We start from the raw sequence: 19,383 nt of genomic DNA, 5'->3' as shown, positions 1-19,383 counted from the left end.
AGTTAGGATACATAAGTCATGACATAGGATTTCCGTTATATGTTATCGTGTAAGACCACGTCTAGGACATTGGCATCGACTTATGATTTACGTGTAAGACCATGCCTGGGACATCGGCATCGTATTTGATTTCATGTAAGACCCTGTCTGGGACAGTGGCATCGATATTTGATTACATGTAAGACAATGTCTGGGATGTTGGCATTGTATGAGTTTTCCGAGTTATCTGCGTAACCTTAAGATTCTGAATGATTCAACTGACATTCCGAGAAAGTGAATATACATCCGATTTAGGTACGTTTGAATTGTGTAATATGTGTGAGAATGAAAGGTAAGTATATGTGCAAATGATGATATATGATCTAAGTATGTGAACATATGCTAAATGTACTAATGAATTGAGATTTTGCAAAATGTATACGAACAAGAGGTTTGTGTTAGTATTTGGCTACAAACTATATGTAATTTGATGATGCTTATATGTTTTTGTAACACCCGTATCCCGTAACCATCGCCGAAATAAGTAAGGGGCATTACCGGACTTGTAACTCATGGCAGAACGGTAAAATTTTTTTTTTTTAGATCATTCATTTGGATAAACACTAAACACAGCCAGGGATAAAATGTAAACTTCTATAAGTAAACATTCAAAAGATGTCATTTTCGCATGGCTTATATACAATAACCAAATTATTCTTTCGCTACTAGTCTATTCTGTACATGCCATAAGATAATCCAATCTCATGGCTACCGTAATGGTAGATAGTGTGATGAAGTGCTGACGATCCCCGAGCTAGTAGTCAGAATCCACAACCTACAGACCAAAAACATGAACTAACAGAGTAAGCTTTCGTAAGCTTAGTAAGTTTTAAGCAAAACGATAATTTTGTTGAACCAATGACGTTTTTCACATATACTTAATCTAGATAAAATCTCATTTGACCCAATATACCTAACCAAAATTTCACATAATTTAGTTCGCCTTTCTTTAGCCTTGAGCTTTAAGTCGCAAAGTGTTTTCATTCAATATCTTTGGTCATTCATTTCAATTGTTCGATGAAGTTAATCTAGAGCTTCATCTCGAACTATAATATCAATAAACGCATCACTTAACTCTCACATATATATACTTTCGTACAATAGTGACCTAGATGGTCGAATATTTCCAAAGCACATTCTTCATCAACTGAAGATGGATTCACATGGTAAGCACATTCTTCATCAATTTACAACTTTCAATAATCCTTTCCACTTGTTCATAATCACATCCATATTTTCAAGTATTTCAACATGACAAGTACTAAATTACTGTAGGCACCTAAAGAACCAAACATATTCCTTATTACATATACGTAAGTTTACAGAATATAATCCTTACCTTGTACTGGCACATCTAGCTGAACCCAACCCGTACTCAAATCATAAGGCCTTTGGGCAGAATACACTAATATATAAGAATATTTCATCCCATACTTTATTATACAAGCATACCATTACCAATTAGATCATTCTCATATTTGAAGTTATAATATTGATCACATTTACATACCTTTTTGATACTAATAATTCACTTTGAAATCAATCCACCGACGAGTAAGTAATACGTACCTGGACATCTTTAAATACGTAATACTTATTTGATGGTAACTTACTGCGGATACTCAATATCAAAGTCTTACTTGAATCTTCAGGTCTTCAAAACCCGGATATAGTACGAGCACGAAGCCTACGGACATTAATTCAGAATAATATTCCCGCATAAAGCCTGCGGGATCTTAACCCGGATATAGTACTGGCACAAATGCCCTTCGGGACTTATCACATTTATACACTTTCACATCCATCACATTGGCCATTCGGCCCTATCACATATATACACCTTCACATCCATCACATCGGCCATTAGGTCTTATCTCATATATACACTTTCACATTCATCACATTGGCCATTCGACCTTATCACATATATACACTTTCACATTCATCACATCGGCCATTAGGCCTTGTCACATATATACACTTTCACATTCATCACATTGGCCATTAGGCTTTATCACATATATACACTTTCACATTCATCACATCGGCCATTAGGTCTTATCTCATATATACACTTTCACATTCATCACATTGGCCATTCGGCCTTATCACATATATACACTTTCACATTCATCACATTGGCCATTCGGCCTTATCACATATATACACTTTCACATTCATCACATTGGCCATTAGGCTTTATCACATATATACACTTTCACATTCATCACATCGGCCATTAGGTCTTATCTCATATATACACTTTCACATTCATCACATTGGCCATTCGGCCTTATCACATATACATATCTTGTACATCAATTTCGTCATAACAAAATTGACTAGGTATACTAGTCATTTACGGCTTATAGCTTCACTTTAATACGGATTTGGTACTTTGATTACCAATTTTTGATCGATAGCTTATAAGCAACTCAAATAGTTTTATTAAGGTTTACAACATAATCACAAATTCAGCACAAGCTGTTTTTCCTGAGCAACAGTCATTATATTATTTGTAAATGGATCTACGAAACTCCAAATGAAGTGCCGTTAATTTTACCTGAAAATAGACTCATATATATTTTATTCAAAAAATTTTCAGAATTTTTGGTTTGGCCAATCAATACCAGATTTTTCTTAAAGTTTCCCCTATTTCACTGTTTGACTATTCTGACTACTCTTCACTATGAATCAAATTTCTCATTGTACAAAATTCAAAATATGTTCTAGTTTATTTCATTTGAAACTATACTCACTAATGCATCTAGCATATAAATTTTGTCCTATAAAAAGTTTTGTACAATTTATAATGATTTTCTAAAAACAGAACAGAGGATTACAGTGTCATTCTGCACTGTCTCACACAACTTTAAATATCTCATTATCGGAAATTCCTTTGCTTACACGGTTTCTTTTATAAGAAACTAGACTCATCAAGCTTTAATTTCATGTTTTATTCAGCCTCTAATTCAAGTCCATAAATTTATGGTGATTTTCTAAAGTCACGTTACTGCTGCTGTCCTAAGCAGATTATTTCAAATTACACTTAAATTTCCAAGCTCAAACACTTAAGAACTTACCATTTGAGCTTAGTACATATCATGGCCCATCATATCTTAATAAATCAACTCAATATGTTCTATTATGATTGAATTTACTCAACGTTTAATCACTTAAAACTTACCTCGGAAGTGGTCGACGACTAGATATCCACGGCTATTCGTTTACTTTCTCTTTTCCCTTATCCGACTTTGATCCTCTTTGCTCTTAAGCTTAAGTGAAACAATAGATTGGCTTAGGTACTTAACTAATATTATCCACTTGACAATCACATTTGGCAATCACATATCATTTTCAATATGTATTAATTAATAAAACATGCCATGACTCGATTTCATGCTTATTTAATCTATATCTAATTCACATTCACAAGCAAAGAGTCACTTAATTTATCATTCTTTCTTATACAAGAATTTAATCATATTGCCAAATGTCCTTATGTGTACATGGTACATACATAAGGCATATATATACATAATTCATATTCATTCAACACTTTTACTAAGTGTAGCCCAATATCTTATTCAACAACTAATTCGGATAACACATAAAGAAGATCTCAATTTATATTCATTCAAAATCAAGCTAAAACTAAATTTAATTACTCAACTTAATATGCGGCATTTATCTACCAATTCAAATGACAAATTGAATTCATGGTCGAATGCAACAATCAACCCAATTACATAATCAATTTATCACTTAGGTGCTAATTTGAATAATTCTCATACAACTATTATCAATACACATTAATTTTTGTATAAGCCCCCACATTGCCGATTTTCACAATCAACATAGTCACAAGGGCTCACCCTATCCACTCAAAGTTAAATTCACCAATTAAGCAAATGCTATTAATGCTAAGAATTTTTTTTTTTTTACAATTTATCCTAGTTTGCCGAAAGAAATTATGCCCTAATTCATGAACTTAAACAACATTGGTCAACTTTCCAAGCTCATTTGAGCCAACAAGCACATTTAGTTTGTTCATACTCAACTAGAATCAATTATCCTCCCAAAATCATCAAACATACAAAATATACCCTATTAAGCTCATGACCGATTGCTACATGTTTCATGAACACAAAAATTTTCACATGGGTCTTGTTGCAAGCTTCAAAACCAACCAAAATTCACAAATTTTCAAAGAAAATAACATGAATCTTACCTTATTTGAAGCCTTCTTTTGCCGAATGCCCTAAGCTCAAAGGTTTCTATTTTCTTTCTCAACTCACGGCAAGAAGAAGAAGAAAATGGCCTTGTTATTTTCACCTCAAACATATTTTATTCATTTATTTTATTAACTTTTATTATTTCTATTTTATGAAACCATTTTCTTTAATATAAACAAATATATTATTAACATTATTTACTAACATACAAAGCACAAAATGCCAAAACAAAGTCATCATTACCTTCCACTAACATTAAAAGGGGAAATTTGACATGCAACTCCACTATTTTGCATGCATGAATCAACTAGTCATCACACATTTCCCTATCATACTTTCAAAGTTTACTACTAAGCCCTTTTTAGTGAAATTCACATTTATAACTCTAAGTTAAAACATCAAAAATGTCACACATGAATTAACACATATTATAGGCATCAAAATGAATATTAAATTATTTTTATGTCTCGGTTTTGTGGTCCCGAAACCACTTTCTGACTAGGGTCAAATTAGGGATGTCACAGTTTATTTGTGTATGGCTTACTAAGCTTTTGAAAGCTTACCTTGTGTGTGTTTCCATTGTTTTATAGATATCGTAGCTATCGGGAGCTCAGGGATCATCGAGGATCATCACCACACTATCAAAATATATTCTGGTACCTTTTGAAAATGTGAATATTAAAGTATGGCATGTATAGGCTAAGAGTATTTGGATATGTTTTGTAATGTATATCAATCATGCCATGTGATATGGGTAGTTTGTGTTTGAGCTTATGGTTTGTTATTGTTATATGATATGTGTTACAAATGTGCCATTTTGATGTGCTTATGGATGACCAAATGAAATAGCCAATTTTGGTAAGTTTTGGTATGTGCTTATTTGAGAAATTGGTAAGTTTATGAAAGTGATTGAATAAGGTAAATTGAGTGTGTAAATCATATGTTTTGATATGTATTTGGCTCATGGAATGATATGATTTGGTATGTGTTTCAAGCATGAAATGTGTTGTTAATGAACTAGTATAAATGGTATATGTTTTGTTAATGAACTAGTAAATTGATTGATAATTTGGTATGAAATGTGCATGGTTTGATGATTGTAGGTTTGACCCAAATTGGGTGGCAAATTGGCTTTGCAAATGGCCTATTCAGGCAGAGACACAGGCATCTGTCTTAGCCATGTGTGACATACGGTTAAGCTACACAGCCGTGTGTCTCTTAGGGTAGTCCTACAATTTAAGGTCAGTCTCGAGCACGGCCTAGACACACAGGCGTGTCTGGTGGCCATGTGAGGCACACAGCCTAGGCTCATGGCATGTGTGGCCATTTCGAAATGTACGCAAGCTTGACACATGGACATGTGGCCAGCCGTGTGACCCAAGTCAGTTTTGACCACGACCAAGGCACACGGGCATGTCTCCGGCTGTGTGGATAAGTCAGTATGTATGCCCTGTTTTGCCACGGCTTAGACACACGGGCGTGTCTAAGGTCGTGTGAGGCACACTGCATGTTCACACGGATGTGTGACCTTTATAACTTTGAAAAATGTATAAGTTTCGAGAATTTTTGTATGAGCTAAGTTTAGTCCCAAACCTTCTTCAAAGCATGTTTAAGGTCTCAATGACCTATATAAGGGACTCTATGATAATGTTTGAAAATGACTGTGGATGATGTATATGAATTGTGTGTAAATGTTCCGATATGTCCGGTAATGCCTTGTAACCCTAATCCGGTGATGGATACGGGTTAGGGGTGTTAAAGATACAATCAATCGTATCAACCAAGACCACCTCCGCCTCAACAATATCAACCTCCAAAGTCATCTCCTGAAACTATAGTAGAGAGGTTAGCTGTTAGCACCGAAAAGTTCCAACAAAGGTATGAAGTGCACTTCCAAGAAATTGATCAGCAAATAAGTAAGTTAGCACTTATGATTAGCCGTTTGGAGAACCAAGGAAAATTGCCATATCAAACCGAGCTGAACCCACATTAAAATGCAAGTGCTATTATAGTAATAGATGGAATAGAGTCAGAACTAGTGCCTGGCACGAGTCGTGGCCACAACATTGAACAGGAATAACAAAAAGTCGAACCAATAGGTCTCACAGAGTCGGCACCACAGAGACCATTTGTTGTACCTCCTCTATTTTTTGGAAGGCTCGCCCAAGTTAAAAAAGAACGAGAGGAAAAAGAAATTCTTGAGACATTTTGGAAGGTAGAAATCAATATTCCCTTACTTGATGCAATTAAACAAGTTCCATGCTATGCAAAATTCTTGAAAGAATTATGTACCGACAAAAATGAAATTCCAAGGAAATGAATGAGTGAATGTGGGAGAAAATGTTTCTGTAGTATTACAAAGAAAAATCCTACCTAAGTGTATGGACCAAGGTATGTTTTATATATCCTGCAAAATAGGTAATATTGGCATAAAGAAAACCATGTGTGATTTGGGAGCATCTTTTAATGTAATGCCTTTATTTATTTTTAAATTGCTAAACAAGAGTCCTTTGAAAGAAATAGGGGTGATTATTCAATTGGTAGACATGTAATATGTGTATCTAGAATGGGTGTTGAAAGATGTCATCGTTAAGGTAAATGAACTAATTTTTCCTGCAGACTTTTAGATCATCAATATGAAGGATGATTACTCAAAAAATGCTTCTGATATTCTACTCAAGAGACCATTCCTAAGCACCATACTTACAAAAATTGATGTATGAAGTGGGACCTTCACTATGGAATTCGACGGTGAAGTGGTAAAATTTAATGTTTATGAGGCGATGGGCTAACCCAGTACAATGTCAAATATTTCTAGTATTGATATTATTGAACCACTAACAAAATTTCATTTTGAATATCATGAAGAAGGCGGGTTACAAATGGTGTTTTGCAGGAATTTAGACCTCGAAACGATGGATAAGTTGGAGGAGTTAATGACGTTCAGAGAATCAGTTCGTGAAACTATTATTTTATTAGAGAGTCCACAATTTCCTAGAAGCCAAGGTACATACTTTGAACTTTCTCCGTCTAAAACTAAACTGTTAAATTCTATTTAACAGGCCCGAGAAATAGAGCTTAAACCATTATCGGAAGACTTGAAATATGCCTACTTGGGTAATGGGAGCACTTTATCGATGATATTTTCTAGGAAAATTTCAGGATTGGAAGAGGAAAATTTAATTCGAGTCTTGAGAGACTACAAAGGGGCAATCGGGTGGACGATCATCGGCATAAAAGGGTTAAGTCACTCAACTTGTATGCATAGAATTCTGAAAGAAGAAAATGCGAGCCCTAAGAGAGAAGCTCAAAGATGCCTTAATCCACCAATGATGGAGGTCATGAAAAAGGAAGTTCAAAAGTTACTAGACGCTTGGATGATCTATCTAATTTTCGACAGTAACTGGGTTAGCCCAATTCTTGTAGTACCTAACAAAACTGGTATGACTGTAATAAAAAATGCATCAGGATATTTAGTTCCCACTCGAGTTCAAACATGTGGAGACTCTGTATAGACTATAAGAAGTTGAACTCTTTAACTCGAAAAGACCACTTTCCACTTCCTTTTATTGATAAAATGTTAAAATGTTTAGCGGGAAAAACTCACCACTGCTGTCTTGATGGTTATTAAAGTTTTTTTCCAAATTCTAGTGGCATCAGATAACCAAGAGAAAATGACGTTTACATGTCCCTTTGGCATGTTCGCTTATAGACAGATGCCGTTTGGACTTTGCAATACGCTAGTCACATTCCAAAGATGTATAGTAAGTATATTTTTTGACTATATTGAGAAAATAATTGAGGTATTTATGGATGATTTCACAGTATACGGTAGTTCTCTCGATGAATGTCTGTCAAACCTCATTAAAATTTTGGAAAGCTGCCTAGAATTTAATCTAATTCTAAATTATGAAAAGTGTCATTTTGTGGTAAATAAAAGACTGATTTTAGGGCATTGTTTGTGCTGAAGGGATCACTGTCGATAAGGCCAAAACTGATGTTATCAACTCACTTCTATACCCCATGAATATGAGGGAAATTCGCTCTTTTCTTGGTTATGCAGGTTTTTACAGGTTATTTATAAGGATTTTTCGAAGATTTCGCGACTGCTCTGCAATCTATTGTAGAAAAATAAAGTGTTCAAATTTGATCAAGCATGCAAATACGCGTTCGACACTCTCAAGCAAAAGCTTGTTTCATCTCCTATAGTATAACCACCAAATTGGGATTATCCTTTCGAGCTCATGTGTGATGCAAGTGACCAAAGTGTAGGAGCTGTCCTTGGGAAAAGAATTGGGAAGGAACCCCACAATTACTCGACTATTGAAAAAGAATTATTAGCCATTGCCTTTGCTTTGGAAAAATTTAGACCATATTTATTAGGCACTGTAGCGTTGAAATATTTGATCCAAAAAAATGATGCAAAACCTAGGCTGATTCGATGGATTCTACTACTGCAAGAATTCAATCTCGAGATTAAAGCCAAGAAAGGGTGCGAGAAATTGGTAGATGATCATTTGAGCCGAATATCCCTTCCAAAAGATAATGCTCATTTTAAAGACGACTTCCCAAATGAAAATCTTCTATCAGTTCAGGCAGTTTACCCATGGTTTACAAATATGGTAAATTATCTCACTACAGGTATTGTTTATTCCAACTAATCACGTTCTGAAAAAGACAAAATCAAGAGAGACTCACAATATTATATCTGGGATGATCCATACTTTTGGAAACACTATTTTGATTAGGTAACCTGACAATGTGTCGCAGAAACCAAGGTACAATCTATCCAATCTTTTACGCATGTGGAGGGCATTTTAGTCCTAAACGCGCTGTACATAAGGTACTTGAATATGAATTGTTTTGGCCACACATCTTTCGTGATGCTTACTTATTTTGTAAGACTTGCGAGAGATGCCAAAAAATGGGTAATTTAAGCCGAAAGAATGAGATGCCCTTAACTCCTATACATGTGTGCGAAATTTTTTATGTATGGGGCATCGATTTTATGAGACCATTTGTTTCATCATTTAATAATGTTTACATTATTCTCGCTGTAGATTACGTGTCTAAATGGGTAGAAGCTAAAGCTACCCATCGTGCCAATGCTAAAATTGTAGTGAATTTTCTAACAAACTTTATCTTTTCTAGGTTTGGCACACCAAGAGAATTAATCAGTGATCGAGGAACTGATTTCTGCAACAAGGTAATTGATACGCTACTGAAAAAGTATGGGGGTTACACAATGTGTGGCCACGACTTATCACCCATAGAAAAACGGTCAAGCAGAAGTTTTGAACTGTAAAATAAAGTCAATTCTGGAGAAGACGTTGAACCCAAATCGGAAGGACTGGAGCCTGTGAATAAACGATGCATTGTGGTCATACCGTACTGCTTACAAGGGACCCATAAAAATGTCCCATTATCGACTCATATTCGATAAACCATGTCACCTTCCCGTGGAGTTAAAACAAAAGACATTTTGGGTTGTTAAACAATGCAACATGGAGTTGGATGCCGCAGGTGATTATTGGAAATTACACATTCAAGAGCTTGAAGAGATTCAGTGAGACGCATATGAAAACACCCAAATTTATAAAGACAAAACCAAGGCATTTCATGACCAGAAAATATCCCACAAACAATTTTCAATTGACCAGAAAGTGTTACTTTACGATCCCACACTGAGAATTTTTTTGGGTAAGCTTTGAACCAAATGGCTTGGTCCTTTTGTTATTACTAAATTATTTCCATATGGTGCAACTGAAAATTAAAAGCGAGGAGTTCGAGAAATGTTTTAAGGTCAATGGTCAAAGTTTAAAATCCTTTTACAAGAATTTTTAAGTACACGTAGTGAATGAATTATTTTTCGAGGAGCTGAATGATTAAATTTTCAGATCGTCGAGATAACGATGTTAAACAAAAGTGCTTTATGGGATGCAACTCATTTTTGTCTTCGTTTATTTAATTTAATTTTGAAATCTAGTTTAGTTTGAGAATTAAATAAAATATTATATAATCTGTTTGATCGTTTTATTTTTCAGGAATGTGGACAGGGGCTATCATTTTCTAGAAGTCAGAATTCAATTGTGGCGTAGGCACGAACACGTTCGGCACATCCATTTCCTTTCCAAGTAAACAAAACCATACCCAAACCCAAAATTTCAAGAACCCAAGAAGCCCAAAAAATGAAAAAAAGAAAAAGAAGAGAAACCCAAACCCAAATACAAGTAGCCCAAAGAAAGAAAAAAAAGTAGAAGACCAAACAACCCAAGCACAAAAAGAAAAATGATGAAAAAAAGAAGAAAATAAGAAACAAAAAAGAACCCCACGTTTAGAACTCCCATTTTCTTTCTTTTCTTTCTTTTTTCCCCTCTATTTCTTATTCACCCATCTTCCCCAAACAAAACCCTAATACTATTAGACTATCAAGCCATCGCCGTTTCGCATGCCATCATCGACCCCTTTCGCTGTCCTACGTCACCGTTGATGACCGAGTAGCCGACGATCAAACCCCTTCCATCGTACTTCGCACATCGTCATTGCCATCACTTTTCCATCAAAACGCCACAGTTTGCAAGCCAAAGCCGCCATCTTTCCACCGCTGTTCATACCTCTCACTGCTGAGATTGCTCAATTAATCACCACCTCTTTTTAACTGACCAAAACCAGATTGCTCAATTAATCACCACCTCTTTTTAACTGACCAAAACCACCCTATTCTTCACCAAAAAACCACAGGTCATCTCGTCTCCACCGCTCCTTTGTCGTGCAACACCATCGATCGAGTTCCTCAATCGCCAAACCTTCACCCTTAACAGCCACCACCTTTCCAAAACCCAATCGCTACCTTTAGAACAACAAACCTCACCTTTTTTTCCCCATTACCGCCGACCTTCAAAGCCCCCTCCCAACCTTAAAAGAACCGATTAAAACACTCTACACAAACAATTCCAATGCCGTTTCAATCATCTGCCACCATCCGTCATCGCTACACAATCATCTTCAATTGATTTTTGAGCCCAAAAACTGACCATGGTTCGTATTAGAAACTAGTTGGTCGATAGATTCTCGATTTCACTTAACCGAGGTTGAAATCGATTTTTAGCACCACTAGTTATCAACCTTGACAACGAAGATCCAGAACCACCACCACCGATAAATGTTCCTGGACTGATTTGACTCTGATGCTAAAGAAGCTCGACACCGGTTGTAATAGAAAGTCCACAAGTTCATCCCGACACTTCTAACGACACAACGTTTCAAATTTACAACATGTTTTACGGTTACTAACATTTCCTACAGGTCGTTTAGACGGAGCTAACACTTCGAGTCACAATGACGCTGAACTGTTGAACCAAAGTGAGCAACCAACTCCACGACAAACAAGGTCGGCCATCGTTCACAATCACACCAACCTAATAAAGAGCGAGAGTCAACCTTGAACTACAGTACTGAAGCTGCTGATATGTCGTGTCCCCCGCATAGTGCAGTCTAAAACGAGTACCAATCTTCTAGAAATAATAGGCACGGTTAGTGGGGCCAAACTTATACAATGCCACAATAACAGAGACTTCGAGGGTCTCTAAATTTCACAATACCAGAACACCGTGCAAGATATGAGGAAATTCAACATCGGCCAATTCCAGTCTGTAAATATAACTTCCTCTTTACCCTTGATACACTTAACATGCGTGAGTCGGTGTTTAAGTATTTCAATGTTATCGGTTGGACATTATATGCTAATATTTACTGTGCTGCATATTATGAACTCGTGTTTGAATTTTATGCGACATTTAGTTTTGATATAACTGTAATTAGGACTGTTGAAACCCTGAACGTAATTAAATTCAGGTTGCTTGATCGTTCATTTGCTATGTCTATTTCTGATTGTAACATAGCCATGGGTTTCGTTGACCTTTATGATGTTCACTTCAACTTGTACCATACTGCTCTACTTAAGATACCTAGTGATTTCGATTCCAATTCAACTTACTCGATTTTGACTAATTTAGTATCCAGGTCTTACAATTCTAAGACCTTTAAAGCTTTGCTAATGCATGAACCGATCCTATGGTACATTCATAAGTTTCTCATTTTTAATTATTCGGGCTGCAATGATTTTATATCTGTCTTAACTAAGACAGAACTATTTTTCTTATGGTGCATGCATTTCGATTTTAGGGTCAATTTAGGATATTGGTTTGCACGTAGTTTTCATGCTGTAATTTGGGCTCGTCGTCTTATCATACTCAGCCATTACGTCACACATTTAGCTACAAAAATTCTTCCATCTAGGGTTGATTTTTCCTCGCTAACATATGTTTATAATATGGATCCTTTGGATGAATATTGTTTGGTTTCTATGGGTTTACTTGTCGGCACACCTACTGCATTTTATTTTGTTCCCCCAGGTACACGAACCGCTCGAAGCAATAAAGTCTTTCGATGAGGTGGCGATCTGACTACTAGAGAACAAAAGGAGCAACCCCCTTCCGCGGTGGACGAAAAACTTTATCGCATTGAGGCTCGCCTAGAAATAATTGAAGCCAACATCTCAAGCATCCTCATCATACTGTAAAATGGTCATTTCCACCATCCTCCGACCCATTAAATATATACAGGGAGTACATTTTACCTCAACTTTTGTTATTCTTTTTGCACATTATGGGCAATGTGGGCTAAGTAGGGGGACATGCCATGTTATTTCTTCTTTGCATGTGTTTCACTAAATAATTCCTTAATTCCTTTCGAAAATAAACCTCTAATTCTTATGCTTAGTTTATTTAAATAATAGGGGTGAATCATGAATAACTACTGCTTACTTGATCAATAAATATTTTGTAGAATTGAAAATGTTATTGCTTAGTCAATATTTCATATAAATTGTTGGCTCTTTTGAACTTGCCTAATGAAAGTACTCATTTTAATAAATAAATAAATAAGTAATTTGTTAATGGCTTCATTAAGAGTGAAGGATAAAAAATGTGACCAAATTGAGTAATTGGGGTGAGGTGCTTGGGTTGTCATCTCATTTTGCGTCAAAAGATTTGGTGACGAACCAAAACTTGTAACACTCTGCTAACTGAGCTTCCTTAAGAAAAGAGAAATAAATTCATTAGGGACATGCCAAGTTGAGTAACCAGAGTGAGGTGCTTGGGTTGTCATCTTATTTCATGTCAAAAGATTTGGCTATGTCTCGAATTTGTAAAAAATAAAAAATAAAAAATAAAAAAATAACATGTCGAGTTGAGTAACTGGAGTGAGGTGGTTGGGTGACCCTCCCATTTCGCATCAAAAGACTTGACCATGTCACGAATAAGTTTAAAAAAATATAAATGAAAAATTGAAAAAATATATATTGAGTACGATTGTCTTGCAAGTTTGATTAAACCTAAATTTAGTGAAGTAGTTGAGTTTGACATACTGTTCGAGATTTTATAAAATGCTTATTGATTGAGTCTAGTAATTATTTATTTTTAATTCACCTAATTGTTTGCTTTATACTTGATTGAGAAAGGGGGTTTGATTTCGAAAAGGATTGTCAATGATTTTTAGTGAATATCATGCTTGAGGACAAGTATCGACTAAGTGGGGGGAATTTGATAGCAAGATAAATTCATTTTTTTGAATACATTTAGTTTTGGCTAATTATCGAATAAGATGCTACTAAACTTCGGTTCTTCTTATTAGGAATGAAGTTTGTGTGCTGAAATTCAAATTCATACAAAAAGGGGGCTAAATTGGAACAAAAGCAATAATGAGGGCTAGATTGAGAGATTGAATATTTAAAGTTGGTTGAATAAAGATTGAAGGGTTGAAGATTAAAAAAAGTGGCTGGATAAAGATCAAATTATTTTTTATATTGTTAAAATTTTGTACTTAGTTTAAATTTGATTTTTAAATTTTGATTTATCTAGTGATAATGTTTAGGAAAAATCTAGCTAAGTTTTAGCATTAGAAGTATGTATAAATACTCGGTGGATATAACCACCGGGGAGACTTGGCCTTGAATATAAAAAAATTACTGCATTCTGCCAATTTTTTTTTCCCAATTTCAATAATTTGGTTAATTTGCCTTCTAAGCCCTTTCCCCTTTCTAGTTCCCACAATTTCCATTAAAAACCACTTCCATACTCCATCTAGCATGATTTATTTCATGGTTAACTAAGTTCCTTTTAGCCTTAGTCCAATTATTGCTCTGACAAAGTAACCGTGAGATATGAACCCATACTAAATACTTTGCAATTCTGTATTTGCTATCTCTCTGGTATATGAGATAGTACAAATTTCTTCCTAAAAGTCGATTCGATTTCAATTAATAAAACACACGTTGGGTTGGAATTGTTTGGCGTACTGTTGGGAAGTTGAGTCGGTCGTGTTGTATTCAAAATCCTGCGAACAAATTAGCATGTTTAAGTGGGAAAAGCTAGTTGGATTTCGTCAAGGGAGATAGTGATCGGATTTAAATGACTCACAGGATTGAGGCCGTTGATTCTAGTTGGACTTTTCAGATTGTAAGGCTGTCAAAGTCTTAAATTAAGGGCATGTGTCACATGGTTAGAAATTCGACAAGGGTTAATTTCTAGGTCGTACCGGAACTGACTACAAGAGGAAAAGCTGGTGGTTTGAGGCATCCTTGATTGCTATAACCAACTTATTGGTTGGAAGGAAAAACCTTTTTTCAAGGATCGGTTTGAGTTCGGGGTGTACCGAGGCTAAGGCTAAGCTTTAAAATATTTAATTTACCCATTTATTTTATTTACTTAAATTTATTTTTGCAATTTCGAATTTGTTTTCATTTTATTACACTACATATTTATTTATTTTATTTACTCTATTAACTTAAACTCCCTTTTTATTTTTCATCTCGCAATGCACAGGTTGTGGGCATGACTGTATCACGACAATAATTCTGGTAACGAGAAAAAAGAGAAATTGGATAACTAGACCTTGTGGATTCAACGCCCATCAATGTTGTGGAATATTTTAGTTATTAATCGTTTGCTTGCTTCTGGTTTAATTGTTGAATGTAGTACGAGATTTGCTAAAATAGTTCATTTTAAATGTCATTTTTAGGTGCTGGAATTGGGGTTGTTGTGTCGGCATTGAAAAATTTACAAGTGTGTGACTCGATCTCATAAAAACAGTGAACGACAGAAAGCCGAAAAACCCATTGTCTACACACAGGCCGTGTGCACCACATAGCGTGGCACACAACCTTGTGGGGCTGGGCAGTTTCAAAAATAGCTCCTGTTTCGCAATTTTCTTGAGTTTTGAGCAATATTTCAAGTTAGTTTCACACATTTGATTATTGATTTGACAAACCACATGTCTGGAATTCACGAAACCTACATTCGTTCAATAAATCGTATTAATTAACCAATAAAACACCCAACCACAACCACATCCAAGAATTGAAATTTCATACCCTTAATACCAAATTCAAACACTTCACCGAAACAACGTTTAAAACTGAGTTTTCTCTGTAGGAGGGCTTTGATTTCTACCCGAATTGCCTAACCAAGTACCATAGAAACACTTAAAAAAATCATGGAAAATAATCTAGCATCAAAACTATAATCTCGTTCAAGAACAAAATAAGGCTACAATAACAGAAAAATGCATTGACAGAACTTACCCTACACTTACCAAAAGGTCGAAAAACAAATTGCACACACGTACACCGAAAATGAAAGGAACGGCAACAACAAAATCAATGGAAAAGAAACAAGAATCGAAAACTCACGAAAGCAAAAGAAGAAAAGAAGGAAGCAAGAAACAAAAAAGTGGAAAACGTGAAAAAGGGTTGAGAATGATGAACGGATAAAGGGGTGAGTGAAAGTAGGGATTTTTGATAAATTAAAAATTAAAAATTAAAATAAAAAACTGAGAATCTTTCCTAATCCAAATCCTAACCCACAGATTTGATAGTATTTAAATTAAACTTAATCACCATGCGAAATTGTCTTTTGGGATAATTCCATGGCAACTTCTCCATTATTTGGAAGTTTGTAATTGAGTCCTTGAAGTTGTATTTTTTATTCTGATAATTTTGTCCTCAATGTAAGTCATGGTTTATTTTTAAAGTAGATTAGATGCATTCTATATGGTGTCCGATCTTGATATTAATGCTCTACCATGTTTGTTGTGAGTATAGTTTGAGATACACGTCTGACTTTTGTTTGACTTCTTTGTTGAAAATGCTTTATTATCCGAAAATCTTTTGAAATTCTTGTCGCCTACAATCTGAGTGCTTTGCGTTCTTCAGCGGCAGAATGCGCTGGTATAAAAAGAGAAACATGGAATAAAAAGTTTTTGAGGAATTTTTTATATTTTCTATTTTTATTATTATTACTTTTTAAAATTTTGATTCTAATCTTCTGCGTTTCGATTAAATTTTGAAAATTGGTTTTTAAAAATAAAAAAAATGCTTTTTTTTAAAAAAAAATCTCAATTTTTAATTTTAGATTTTTAAAAAGAAAACTCAAAAACTTTGAAATTGCAAAAGTGTCCATCAAGTCTCTCTGTTTCTCACATTGTCACTAATCCGACAATTTTAATTTTTTTTGTATTATTTTTAGGGTAAAATATAAAAATAGTCACTTTTGTTTGTCTCAAGTTACATTTTAGTCACTTATGTTGTTATTTTGTTACAAAGTGATCACTCTTCCGTTAAGTTCCGTCATCTCCCTAACGGTAATCTTATGTGGCAGTCTAACTAGATTTTAAGTGCCAACTTGGATTTCTTAATGAGATGAGAATAGATTTTTAATTAAATAAATTTAATTAATTAAAAATTTTAAACCCTAAATCTTAGTTAAAAAACCGTTCATCTCCCCTCTTGTTTTAGTTTTCTTTTTCAATTGACTAAAAAAACTATTATCATCAAAATTTTTTATTCACATACAAAAAACAAAAGAGGATTCAATGGAGGGTCCAGCTATGTCTTCTTTACCGACAAATTTATGTTCTAAGACTTAAAATGAAGTGGTTGTCGACAAATAAGAAGATGATAATCATTTTTGTTCCTAATCATTGTATTTTCCAATTCTTAACGTTCTTGAATAATTGGTTTCTCAATCCGGTTTTTTCTGATCTGAATCGGCTTGTTTGTTCACAATCCCTTTGTGGGTATCTCTTTTTTCTAATCTGAAATTCTTTTAGTTGTTAATATTCATATCAAGAATTTTAATTTAGGGTTTTGATTAAACAATAAAAAATCTAATATTTTATTTTTCAGTATTGAATAAAAGAGATAGAGGAATGCAAAGAAGGCATACCTGAACCCTCCATTGAATCCATCTTTATGAAGAAGTCAATTTGATGTCAACTATTTTGATCTTAATAATAGTTTTTCCACTCAAATGAAAAAAAAAACCATTGAAAAAAAGAAGAGACTGAAGAAAAATTAAAAAAAGGAGATGAACAATTTTTCTAGTTAAGGTTTAGGTTTAAATTTTTTTAATTAATTAAAATTTTAAATTAAAAATCTATTTTCATCCCATTTAGAAATCCAAGTTGGCATCTAAAATTTAGTTGGACTGTCACGTAGGATTACCGTTAGAGAGATAACGGAACTTACAGTAGAGTGATCACTTCGTAACAAAATATAAGTGATTAAAACGTAACATTTCAAATATAAGTGACTAAAATGTAACATGAGGCAAACAAAAGTGACTATCTTTATAGATTACCCTTATTTTTATTGTTGTCTTTATTTTTATGATTTTGGTTAATTATTAATAATTTAACTTTTTTGTTTTGTTTTTGAGATGATGTTGCGATTAGATTACTTTCAAATGTGTGAATAATGGAATCAACAGATGCATGTTAATTTAGGTTAATATAAAGCATAAAACCCTAATAAAAATGTCAAAGCTAAGGTGCTACTGTTTTTGAACAAGCGTGGTAGGGGTGTTAATCTTTTCCTACGTATTAATGTATTCTTTTAAAATTTCTGTTTAAGTTAATTCTAAAATGAGTAGATTCATAGGTGGTTAAACATATACATTTGGCACATTATGACGATACTATTTATAAAGCTTTTATTAAGTTAATGACACCCATTAATTGGGTCTAAAATCAATTAAAAATTACTTTAATGTTCCTTTACATTTAAAATAAAATATATTATTTAATAATATTTTAATTTTATTTAAAAATAATAAAATATACATATAAAATTTATTTAAATTCATGTCAATTAAATTACCAAAACCTTAAATTTACCATATGCATAGGATGCTAATAATCCTTTGAATTTCTTCTATTTATGAACCAAAACGTGTATAATATATATATATATACATATATATATATATATTTTAAATTTCATTCTTTGCACCGCCATAGAATTTTTAGTTAATGCGCTGATTAGTGTTTTGAATGTTTCGTCAGTTTTATTATTAATAGTAAGGGTTTTGGGTGATGTTTGTCGTAACCATTTTTTTTTAAGCTGTCGTAATCATTTTTTTTAAAAAAAAACGGTAGTCGACTTGGATTTTAAAAATGAAAATGAAAAAAAAACTGGAGTCGCCACCAATCTTTTTAGGTGTGATCGGATCACCTTAAGTTAATCATTTTAATAAAAGTTAAGATTTACCTAAACGATAATTTTTGGCCTACGAAAATCAGAAAATGGGTTCGGGAGTCGGTTACGCACGAGGAAGGATTAGCACCCTCGATACGCCCAAAATTGGTACCTAGTTGATTAATTAGTGTCTTAGTATCGAAAATTAAAAAAAGTTTGAAAGAATTTTAAAATACGATCCTTCTTTATAAAAAGCTCAAGTGTTAAAGACTCTCTCGTCTCAAAATATAAAATGTCACACCCAGTAAGTTAGGACACGACATCTTAAATTTTCGAGAGCGAGCTTGCCTTTATGAAATCTGTATTTCATTAAAAGGGTATTCGATTATTTAGAATAACGAGAGAAGTCGAAACCCAGTAAGTTAGGGCACGTTTTTCTAATTCTCAAACACCGAATATTGCCTTTATTTCGAACAAAATTCTTATTTCGAGATGACAAAATATCATACCCGTAAGTTAGGCACAACACTTCACATTTTCGAGAATAAGCATTTTTAACTTGTATAATGATTTAAA

The 19,383-nt window shown here is 34.0% G+C and overlaps 1 long non-coding RNA gene across 1 annotated transcript; it reads left to right on the top strand.

Annotated features, from left to right (window-relative positions):
* The first annotated feature begins 10,297 nt into the window (after positions 1-10,297).
* LOC128282245 (uncharacterized) lies at positions 10,298-15,521 on the top strand. Its single transcript, XR_008272456.1, has 2 exons — positions 10,298-11,926; positions 12,689-15,521. It is a non-coding gene; the product is annotated as an uncharacterized LOC128282245 (long non-coding RNA).
* Positions 15,522-19,383: the final 3,862 nt, after the last annotated feature.

The sequence above is a fragment of the Gossypium arboreum genome, chromosome 10 (assembly GCF_025698485.1).
Source record: "Gossypium arboreum isolate Shixiya-1 chromosome 10, ASM2569848v2, whole genome shotgun sequence".
Lineage (NCBI taxonomy): Eukaryota > Viridiplantae > Streptophyta > Magnoliopsida > Malvales > Malvaceae > Gossypium > Gossypium arboreum.
This window is presented reverse-complemented; position numbering and strand designations above follow the sequence as displayed.